The 10345-nt window shown below is 44.4% G+C and overlaps 2 protein-coding genes across 15 annotated transcripts in view; both read left to right on the top strand.

The window, feature by feature from the left end:
* The window catches only part of Fgfr1 (fibroblast growth factor receptor 1), a 44159-nt gene that overhangs the window by 11507 nt on the left and 22307 nt on the right, over positions 1 to 10345 (top strand). The gene's annotated exons all lie outside the window — the stretch shown is intronic.
* Positions 1 to 10345, top strand: part of LOC107155321 (60S ribosomal protein L37a-like) — a 40678-nt gene that overhangs the window by 10833 nt on the left and 19500 nt on the right. The gene's annotated exons all lie outside the window — the stretch shown is intronic.

Genomic DNA, 10345 nt, shown 5'->3' with positions numbered 1-10345 from the left:
CCTCCCACAGTCACAGGACAATTAATGTGTGCATCTATGTACATGGTGTAGCCCACTACTCCTGTGGCTGTGATGAGTGAGATGACACGATTTAAATGAAGCACAAGAGAAAATGATGGAGTCAAGACACAGAAAACATGAGCTATATGAGGCTGCTGCTGGCATAATGCCGCCAGCAGCATTAAATATGAAAAGTAAGCTTTTTATATTTAACTAGAATGAATACACACTAAAATAACAATTAAAAGTGTATTATCATAAACCATAAACCAGTTAATTATCATTATTAAATATTATATACTGTATATAATTGGATGTGCTATATGACTAGCAGCACAGTAAGTTTGTTATACCAGCTTCTCTACAAATACATGAATGATGTGTTACTCTGTGACTTGAGACTGACAAAATGACACTGGAAATTGGAATTTTTCAGCTCAGTTATAATCTTATGGGACCACTGTCGTATGTGGCTTATTATTGACCAAAACATTATACAGAGCATGACTTTATATCTCTCTGTCTCTTTCTATGTGTATATACATCGATGCACCTTGACTTATAGTGGGGTTACATCCTGTTAACCCATTCTAAGTTAAATGCATTTAATACTGCTAAGCTACCTAACATCGTAGCTTAACTTACTTAGCTGACCTTAAACATGCTTAGAAGACTTACATTAGCCTGCAAAATCATCTAACACAAAGCCTGTTTTATAATAAAGTGTCTAATATCTCATATCACTTATAAAATATCTATCCAAACTGACATGAGGAATACAGTATACTATAGAGTATCAATTATTTACCTGAAGCTGCAGCTCACTGTTGATGCCCAGTGTAGGGCATATCGGAAAACAGATAAAACTCAAAACACAGTTTCAACTAAATGTGTATCACTTTCTTCCTACAGATAAGTTGAAAAATCTTAAATTGAAACATTGTAACTTGGAGACTGTGTGTGTATTTACATATATATGTGTAAATATATATACATATATATATACACATATACAGATGTCTTGGACATATTAATACTTTTTAAGTAGATGATTTCACAAGTAGGTTGCAATCCATTGTCATTTTTTAAAAAGATATCTAAAAATTCTAATTTTAAAAAGGAAAAGCTGTTGGGGTACTGTGGCACCTACCTATAATTCCAGCAACTTGGGAGGCTGAAGCAAGAGATCACAAATTCGACGTCAGCCTCAACAACTTAGTGAAAACCTGCCTCAAAATAAAAAATAAATAAAAAGGGCTGGAGATGTTGCTCAGTGGTAGAGTGCCCCTGGGTTCCATCTCTAGTACCAAAAAGAAAAAGAAACTGGGAAGGAAGGAAGAAAAAAAAAGCAAAGCTAGGAAGACAAAGAAAATCAACGAGAAACAGTTTGTGCTACCATGTAGTAAACTCTTACCTCACACGGTACAGTGGTCCTTAGATTTTCCTGGTTCAGTATTCCCTGGAGGGCATGTTAAAGCACATCACTACATTTGGTCCTCCTGATTCTGAAAAAGGGCCCAACCTTGGTGACTAACAAGTTCCCAGATTGATGCTGCTGCCACCAGTCCTGGGATCCACACTTTGAGAATCTCTAAATTCAATTCATTCCCATACCCAGAAAGTCTATATGCTAGGCATTGTTGCCATTTAGCAGCTTAGGAGACTGGCTCAAAGTCTCAAAACTTGCTAAGGTTCAACAGCTAGTGGTTCAGGATCAGGTCTTTGCCTGTACTGCTCTAACCCCTGTGCTGGGAAGAGGTGAATGAAGATGGAACTTTGGAGGTTCTGGGAGGAGAAAGGCATGATAGGCTGGAAAATGGGGAGAGGTGGGAGAAGATGAGTACTTTCACCTTGGAGGGCTGCGTGGGGGAGACTGGAATAGGGAAGTGTTCTAGAAGCCATCCTAGGAAGGAAAGAGACCCTCTTCCTGGAACACCCTCCTGCATTAAGTCCATTATCATTATCTTTGGGATGCATATTCTCCACCCCTTTAGGAATCTGCTCCTTTATGGTCAAACTTGAGGGTTTATTTTTGGAATCAAGTTTTTTTCCTTTGCTGTTAGGAATTAGCCTTTGAACTTAGAATAAAATTCACCCCTTGATGTCCAAAACTTATGATTTGTTGTTTGAATGGTCAAAACCCTATTAATGCCTGAGAGGTATGGTTGGAAGTCGTCTTTATTTTATCAGGGTAGCCCTTCTTTGTTATCCACAAATTCCCAATGCATTTGAAAAATTTATTGACCTAACTTTTCTCATGGGATTGTATTCCATCAGCATCAAAAAAGGATCGTGAAGTGAATTCTTGAATAATACTGAGTTTTCTGCTAGTCTTAGAAGAGATGAATATGAGAAGCATTTATTGAAGGTGCTGGTGGCCAGAGTTCTGTGACCAAAACAGATTCCCTTTTCTTAAAGGACAGTTACATGGAGAGACAGTTCCCTCCCCCATCATCAGTGTGCTCTTGGTTGGGGGCAGGTGGGGAAGTCAGTGGATGACACTCCTCCATCCAGCAAGGCCCTGTTGGAACCCAGGACATTGGTTAGAGCTGGAAGGAAACTTTTCAAGTCAGCCTCCTCATTTCACAGAGCATGAAGCTGTCAAGGAAGGTGACTTGCCTGGGGTCACATGGTTAGAGCTAAGGTTAGCCAGTGGAGTGATTCTACTCTGCTGCATCCAACCAGTGACAGCCACCTGTGTGGCTCAAGCTGAGTTGGGGACTAAACGGTTTCTGCAAAAGACCTCTCTTCCCCAGGATTCTAGTGGTCCTGGATCCCTGTGGAAGCAAAGGCACATAGACACCAGGTTCATTCTTCTATGTGCTCTACCTGAAAGCCATAATATCCTAAGTAGAAAAACCCAGAAACTATGTGTTTAATTCTTAAAACAGAGTAAAATGCTCATCTTTGATGGCTGTGTGCATGAGAGAAGGAGGCTAAATGATGAATACCTGGTATGTGGAAGATGGCATATAAATGAAGCAACTTCTGGGTTTCCACAGGCCTGGAAATCTGTGAAACTGACCCTTGGTCCCATATTTTTAGATTTAGGACCAGTATAATTCCCCTCCTAATATTTTGAAACCCATGTAGGGTTCTCAATTTATTTTACTGAGTGAGCACATTTTTAATAAGCTATTGGTGTCTACCCCCATCACCATTTAATTATTTTTATTGGGGTAAAACATACATAACATGAAATACACCAGTTTATCCATTGTCAAGGGTACTGTTGTGTGGTATTGTTTGTTCACATTGTTGTGCAGCCATCACTACCATTCCACTAGAACTTAATTGACATACCTATTAATCAGCGCCTCCTTCTCCTGTCCCTCAGCCCCTTGAACCATCATCTATATTATGTCATTTTAAGAGGATGTTTTATCACTTTTATTCTCTTAAAGTGAAAATAAGAGCTTTTTTTTGTGTGTGGGGAGGGGGGTTCTGCTGAGAATGGAACCCATGTTAGACAAGCTCTCTACCACTGAGCCCCACCCCCAGCCAAGGCCATTTCTTTACATTGAGAAAAATGTTACTTTAGGAAGAAATCATTTCTTTCCCCACCTGGGAGTGGGCCTTAGGCAGGGCTCTGACCCAGGCCACCCAGAACCACCATCACAGGATTGAGACCTGATGGGGGTGTGGTGCTGGCAGAATGTTGGGGTGCTGAGAGTCCTGGTGACTTGTGCAATGCAGCACACCTATTGTGGTTTGGGGGGTCCATAAGGTACAAACAGCTGAGGCCTCTACTAATGCATCAGCAAGTTTAGGGAGTGACAACTTTTTCCTGGCCAGCTGCTGGTGTTTCCTTCCCCAAATCAGCACCGCTGAGCCTGGGGGAGGGGCAGCCCTCTGAGAGGCTGGGGAGGGCCTGGGGAGGGCCTGGGGGTGGGAGAGGTGGGGGCAGGGCAATACATTCTTTTCTTTAAGGAACCTGACAGGACTTTAAGGTCAGAGCGCAGCGGAGAGTGGGAGCTGCAGGGTTACCTCTTCGCTGTTGATTCATCTCGCTCTCCTCCCTCCCCCACTCTTAATGATCTTTCCATTACAGAACCCAGACCAGGAAGTGCATGACAGGTCGCAGCTGCAGACACATGGCTGGGAGGCCTGGGCTTTGGGCCAGTGGTAGGAGGGTCTGAACTCTCCTCCTACAGCAGGACCCCTACACACACACACACACACACACATACACACACACACACACACCCCTCCCTTCCCCCACCTCAAGCTAACATCTTAGTGGAAGAAGTTTGTTCTTATGCATTTTATCAGTTGGTGACCAGTTATACTTTTGCTTTGAGTTTAGGGCATGATTTTTTTTTTTTTAAAGGCAGGAATAAGACCTTCACCTGACCTACAGTCCACATAAATTGCCCATACCAGCTTTTAAAGAGTTCCCCATCATTGAGCAGACTCTTGCTCCTTGTCCCAAAGTAGAACCCATCTAGTTATGGTCTTCAAAGCTTCCCAAGATGTTCATTGTAGTTGCTGGGCAGTCTTCATTGCCTCCAAAATAAAATGTCATCCTCTGTGATTCTATCTAAAATGCGAGGTTCAAAACATGTTTTGGGAAAGGTCTAGGTGCAAGATCATGGGATTTTCAAACTCAGACCTGGGTTCGAATCACAGTGAAGAAGCTGTGCCCCCTTCATTTTTTAGATTCTGTTGGAGATGGCTCTTTCCACTTATGAGTTGCTTAGGAAATGTTAATTTACTCTAAACTGTGTCCTAGGGGGCAGTTGTCACACGGGAGTTTCTGTCTCCACCGCCAGCTGTGTTGTTGGCTCTCTTCCCTGAATCTGCCAAGGCTGGATTCTTCTGGTGCCAAATGAGAAATGGTGACACAAACTTCTAGGAGCTGTGATCCTTGACTGCCCTTCCCCATAGCTGTAGGGCATCCACCTTCACTCCCTCTGAGTTCTTTCTTGCTGATAAGATTGGAGGGAGAGAAACAAAGTCTATTGGGAACCATTTTGGAAAATGGGTGGAGTCAGTTTTATTTTTGACCCAGCTTAAGGTGTTATCAGTAAATAATTGGGGCCCTGAACTTTTGCTGGGGAAAGAAAGGAGATTTCTTTTTAAAAGACAACTCTTGGGTGCATTCCTTTGTTAATCACTTAATTACAGTCCTTCAAGCTGAGAAGGTTCTCCCAAAGTGGGAGGTGGGAGATGCTGATACGAGTTGGGGGAAGGGGACCACCAAATCCCTAGGGATTCAAAGTACAGACAGGAAGGAGGCATCAGATAAACCCAGGAACAGAAGTTTGAACCCCAAATTCAATTCGGGTACATTGTAGCATATTAACACTCAGGCTTCCTATGTGTTTTAAGATTGACATAAACTCTCTCAGTCTGGAGCTGACAAGTGGGGTTCTGCATGCTTCCTCCGCCAGCTCAGTTCCTGAGGAGCTGGTTTTGGGGGGTCGTGGGGCAGTCACAGGGCCCTGGCTGTGGCTTTACCCAGCACAGGCGGCTCTGCACTAAATTACAGTGACGAGGTGGGACATACAAAAGACCAAAATCTTTTTTTAATAAAAACAAAACAATGGGCTGGGGATGTGGCTCAAGCGGTAGCGCGCTCGCCTGGCATGCGTGCGGCCCGGGTTCGATCCTCAGCACCACATACAAACAAAGATGTTGTGTCCGCCGAAAACTAGAAAATAAATATTAAAAAAAAAAAAAAAAACAAAACAAAACTCCAGCCCCAAGCCCCTGGGCTGCTGAATGGCGATGGCTTCCTGTCAGGATTAGCTGGGCTGCCTGGGCATGTGTGCACTGCCTTTCTCCTCAGGAAATACCTTTAGTAAGCCCCGGTGGGGTCCCCATGGCAACGCGCGAGGGGACCTGCTGACTGAGGCCATTCAGCCGGCCATTGTTCCTCGGCCCCTTTGTTGTGAGCTTTATTGCTGCCCCTCTGGCAAACACAGCAGTTTGCACCGTTTTGTCAGGCTGAATGTGGAGTTTTTACATTTTAATGGGCTCTTCTGGCAGTGGCCCATTTGCATGCAAAATTTTCCTTCTTACTCCTTTCCCTTTTTTCTATTAAAAAAAAAAAGGCACCTTACTCCAAATCCCCTGGGTCGGGCGACTGGTGAATGCTGCTGATCTGGGCATCAGACCCTGCTAATTGATTTGGTGTTCCTGTCTCTCCTGCCACACACACCTGTCTCTGTCCTGTTCTTCCTGCCACCCACAAGATATGTGTTCCTCATTTCTGCAGCTTCCCTTGTATTGGGGGGACTTCCCTTGTATTGTGGATAAGTTCAGGGAGTCACTTACCTTTAAGGCTCTCTCTTTCTCGATATCCCAACCCTATGGGATGATGGGTGTTATCCAGGATTTCAGTGAGAGTCCCTGGCTCCGGCCTGGTCTTGCCAGACTCAAGTAAGTTTTCAGTTCCATTTCAAAGCCAAAATAACGTAATAAAAAACCTCTGCAGAGGGCCCCCGGAGCCCTGCTGCGCTGTTCTGTGTTCCTTTTAAGTTGCTTTCAAAGCCACCCCGAGTTCCTCCCCCACCCACAATTGCCCCTTCATTTATCTCTGGGGAGCTTGTGCCAAGACCGTAAACATTCCTAGACCACCAGTTCCCCCATGTTACTGAAGAGGATGGCCTTTCTCCCCTAATTTTCTTAACCCAGAAATCCGAAATCAAAGGGATTTATCGGGGATGACAGAAATTGCTACCCTGAGTCATTATGTTAACAAACCAAGTCTGGTTTGTTGAGGGGTGAGTTACTCAAAGCCTAAGTAAGAAACCCTTTGTCCCATCCAATGTAGCAGCTATTCCTGACCCCAGAGGGGAGTTAAGACAGGGATGTGTAGACCAACCTGATGGCTAGGCAACAAGATCAAGTACAAGATGAAGCCATGAACATTTTCAAGGCCAGGGGGAAAATACATTAAGAATGGAGTGAAGAATGTAGTTCAACTACATTCAAGGTGAGCTTGAAGATCTGGGGACATGATGGAGAGATTGTTGGAGAGAGAGGAGGAGAAAGGTATTTTAGGAGAAGCAAGGTCTCTTGTGAGGGGAAGGGGCAGTGAAGAACCCAGAGATTTGGACAGATGAGGTGGGGGAGGGGAGGTAGCTCAGCAGCTCAGGATTCTGGTGGAAGGAATAAATCCTGGGCTGTCACAGCTTGAAGAGACAGGAGGCAGCATGAGACCTCTTTGAGGACTTGTGATCCAAAGAGCTGGCCCAAGGGGACTGTTGACCAGCCCCTTTGCCTAATGTTCTTAATCTTCTCAGTGGGTCATCAGAGGTCATCAGCTGTAAGCCATAATCAAGGGTGAGGGCCTTGAGAAGAGGAATGGTGTCAGGTGACTGAGGGGTCGAGCCAGGGAGCCAAGAGGGAGGGCCATGCTGCCTTCTACCTGTGGCAGAGGCAGTGCCCTGCATGCCTGGTGTGGATTGCCTCTCACTGACCCACATGCCGAGACAGCGTTTTGCTGGACCACCCTGGGTGAGAAGCGCTGTGAAGGGACCCAGGACTCAGCAGGCCTGTCATCTGGGTCATCGCTGATCACTTTGGGAGAAGTCTCTCAAACTCTGTTTTCTTATGTTCAAAAGAGAATGAACAGGAATGACATGATCATGAGTATACTTGTTGTAACAGATCAGCTGTGGTACCCAAGGAGGGCACTGGTAGTGCATCCCACACCCCATTTCCTCACCTGCCATTGTGGACAGCCAAACCTGTTCCAAGAGGTCGGTGAGCATGGGCAGAAAAGTATATTTATAAATTGTAAGCATTCCATTATAAGAATTCCACTAAGGAGGTAGGAGACCTGGGTACCATCACACAGGATCAATGGGGTACAGGCTGCCTTTCAAAGTGATAGAGCCAGATTCTGGGTGTGTGAATTCTGAAGAACCATGGCCACCTGAGTTTAAATCCCAGCTCTGTCATTTACTACTTAGGTGTGCCATCGTGGTCAAATCCTGAACCTTTGTGCTTCAGTTTCTCCTCTGTGAAATATGAATAATAACAGTACCTAATTCACAGAGTGGCTATGGGGTTTTGAAGAGTTAACACATGCTGAGAATTGTGCTAGGCATATAGTAAGCAAACTCCTCCAGACGTACGATAGAAGAGAATCAACCCCAAAGGGCTGCTATGAGGATGAAATAAGATGGTCCGTGAGAAGAGCTTTGCAGAGTATATGGGGTATAATCCACCCACTGTGACTTTTAGCCAGTATTGTATTCCTGTCTACACAGTTGTTTAAGGATCACTAGATAGTGTATGGGAAGGTATGTGGCAAATTGCAAAGTGCTATGCAAATATGTTGTTGTTCTTCACTGGGGTCATGTTAAGTTGTGGGATTTGGGAATGGATAACCTCCAAATCAAATTGGCTGTTATGGGACTAGGGCTGGTGAAGACAGTATCCTATCTTCTTGGATTTTCAGGGACTGGGGTCTCATCCTCATAAGAATAACCAGGTATGTATGGGCTTGTGCCCCTTACAGGCTCCATTCCCCCACTCTGCACAGTAGCCACAGCTGGCAGAACTCAGAGAGATTTATAATCAAGGGCTTAGAGCTGATCTGATGTACCCAGGGTAGAACCTCCTGCTAAACGACTAGTGGGAGATTTCTGGCCAGTCTTGTCTTCAGCAAAATGCCACACCTGTTGGCTTGTTGGGAATTGCACAGCTGCAGTACGTGAGGGGCAAGTAGGAAGGAAGGGAGGGAGGACTCACTAGTGCTTCATTAACACTAGTCTATCATGTTCCTAAATTTGAAACACCATGGGAAGGCCCCCCTCCATCCCTACCTCTTGTCTTTTCTAGCAGTTCCCTTAAGGATTACTGAAAATTGTGGGTCCCCTTCTTTGGAACTCTTCCTACTGCAGGGGATAGAGAGGCTCTGTTAGAGAAGCAGGATAGGATTCATGAATGAATCACTTTCACTCTCAATGCAAGGAGCCCTGGATCCAACCTTCATATGAGTTTCCACCTTCACACTGTCCCAGGCCCTTGTCTCAGGACTAGGCACCTCCTCCATTTCCTATTCAGCAGCTAAGTAAGAGCCTTTGTTCTCTCCTGTTTTCTAGAGAGTTAATCAGGGCTTTGAAAATGAAGTCAGCAGCCTGAGTCCTCTCAGGATGTTCATGTGAAGTCAGACCCTGTCCCTAACCTTCTCACCCCCAATGATAACAAGACTCCATTCTGTTGGCATCAAGCACAATGCACCTTTTTTCCACAGTGTACTTTTAAACACATGGCATCCGGAGCTTGTAATAGTGAACATTATAAATTGACTCACAGTCAAACATTTTCAGCCTCAGGCTGGGTCACCATGGCATCCAGATACCACATGGTCTCCAGCCTCCATCCCCGCTTCATCTCTCAGGAAATAAGATACATAAAGCAAGTGTTTAGGTCTGCAGCTTCCCTCAAGCATCCCTATTGTATGTATTGAGGACAACCCTTGTACCTGATTCTAATGAATCAGATTGTTCCAGGGTTGGAACGTTGGCTTCAAGTGGCTGAGCAATAAAATGGCTTTCTTTTCTTCGCCTTTCATGGCCAGCTCAATAAAAGCATCAGTTAGCTCATCTCTTGCTAATAGACACCTAAAGGACATGTCTAGCCTAGCCTGTTGGTCTTGACCAAAGAAAGACCAGCTGCTTTAAACTAGAGCAGGGATGGAGGACCTTTTCTCCAAAGAGATCAAAACGTGAGGGACACTGGAAAAAACAAAAGAGAATGGGAAATGTTACTTAATTAAGTTGTGGGCTGCTGGTGATCAGTAATGCACTGGAATAAGCCACCTTTCATAGGACAATGTCAAGGTCAGGGTCACTGTACAGGGCAGCAATGCAGAAGTAGGACCCACCATAAAATAAGTGGTTGGCTACCATTTCATCACCTCCTAAAAGAAAGTGGCATTATCCCTGCGTTGTAAATAGAGAATCTGACACATACTCAAAGGCACCGCTAGCACTGAACAAGCCACAAATACCTTAGAGCCTTAGGCTGATTTTTGATTCCTCTAAGAATTAGCTTTTGCCAGATGCTAAATTTAGTTGAAGACCTATCAAGTAGTTTCTGACATTGTTGGGCACTGTTGGAGAAATTATAATAGGTAATCTTGCTCTGGGTTGCTTGCTTGTTCTTTTTTTTTTTTTTTTTAATTTTTTATTGTTGGTTGTTCAGAAACATTACATATTTCTTGATATATCATATTTCACACTTTGATTCAAGTGGGTTATGAACTCCCATTTTTACCCCATATACAGATTGCAGAATCACATCAGTTACACATCCATTGATTTACATATTGCCATACTAGTGTCTGTTGTGTTCTGCTGCCTTTCCTATCCTCTACTATCCCCCC

The sequence above is a fragment of the Marmota marmota genome, unplaced genomic scaffold, assembly GCF_001458135.2.
Source record: "Marmota marmota marmota unplaced genomic scaffold, marMar, whole genome shotgun sequence".
Taxonomy (NCBI): Eukaryota; Metazoa; Chordata; class Mammalia; order Rodentia; family Sciuridae; genus Marmota; species Marmota marmota.
This window is presented reverse-complemented; position numbering and strand designations above follow the sequence as displayed.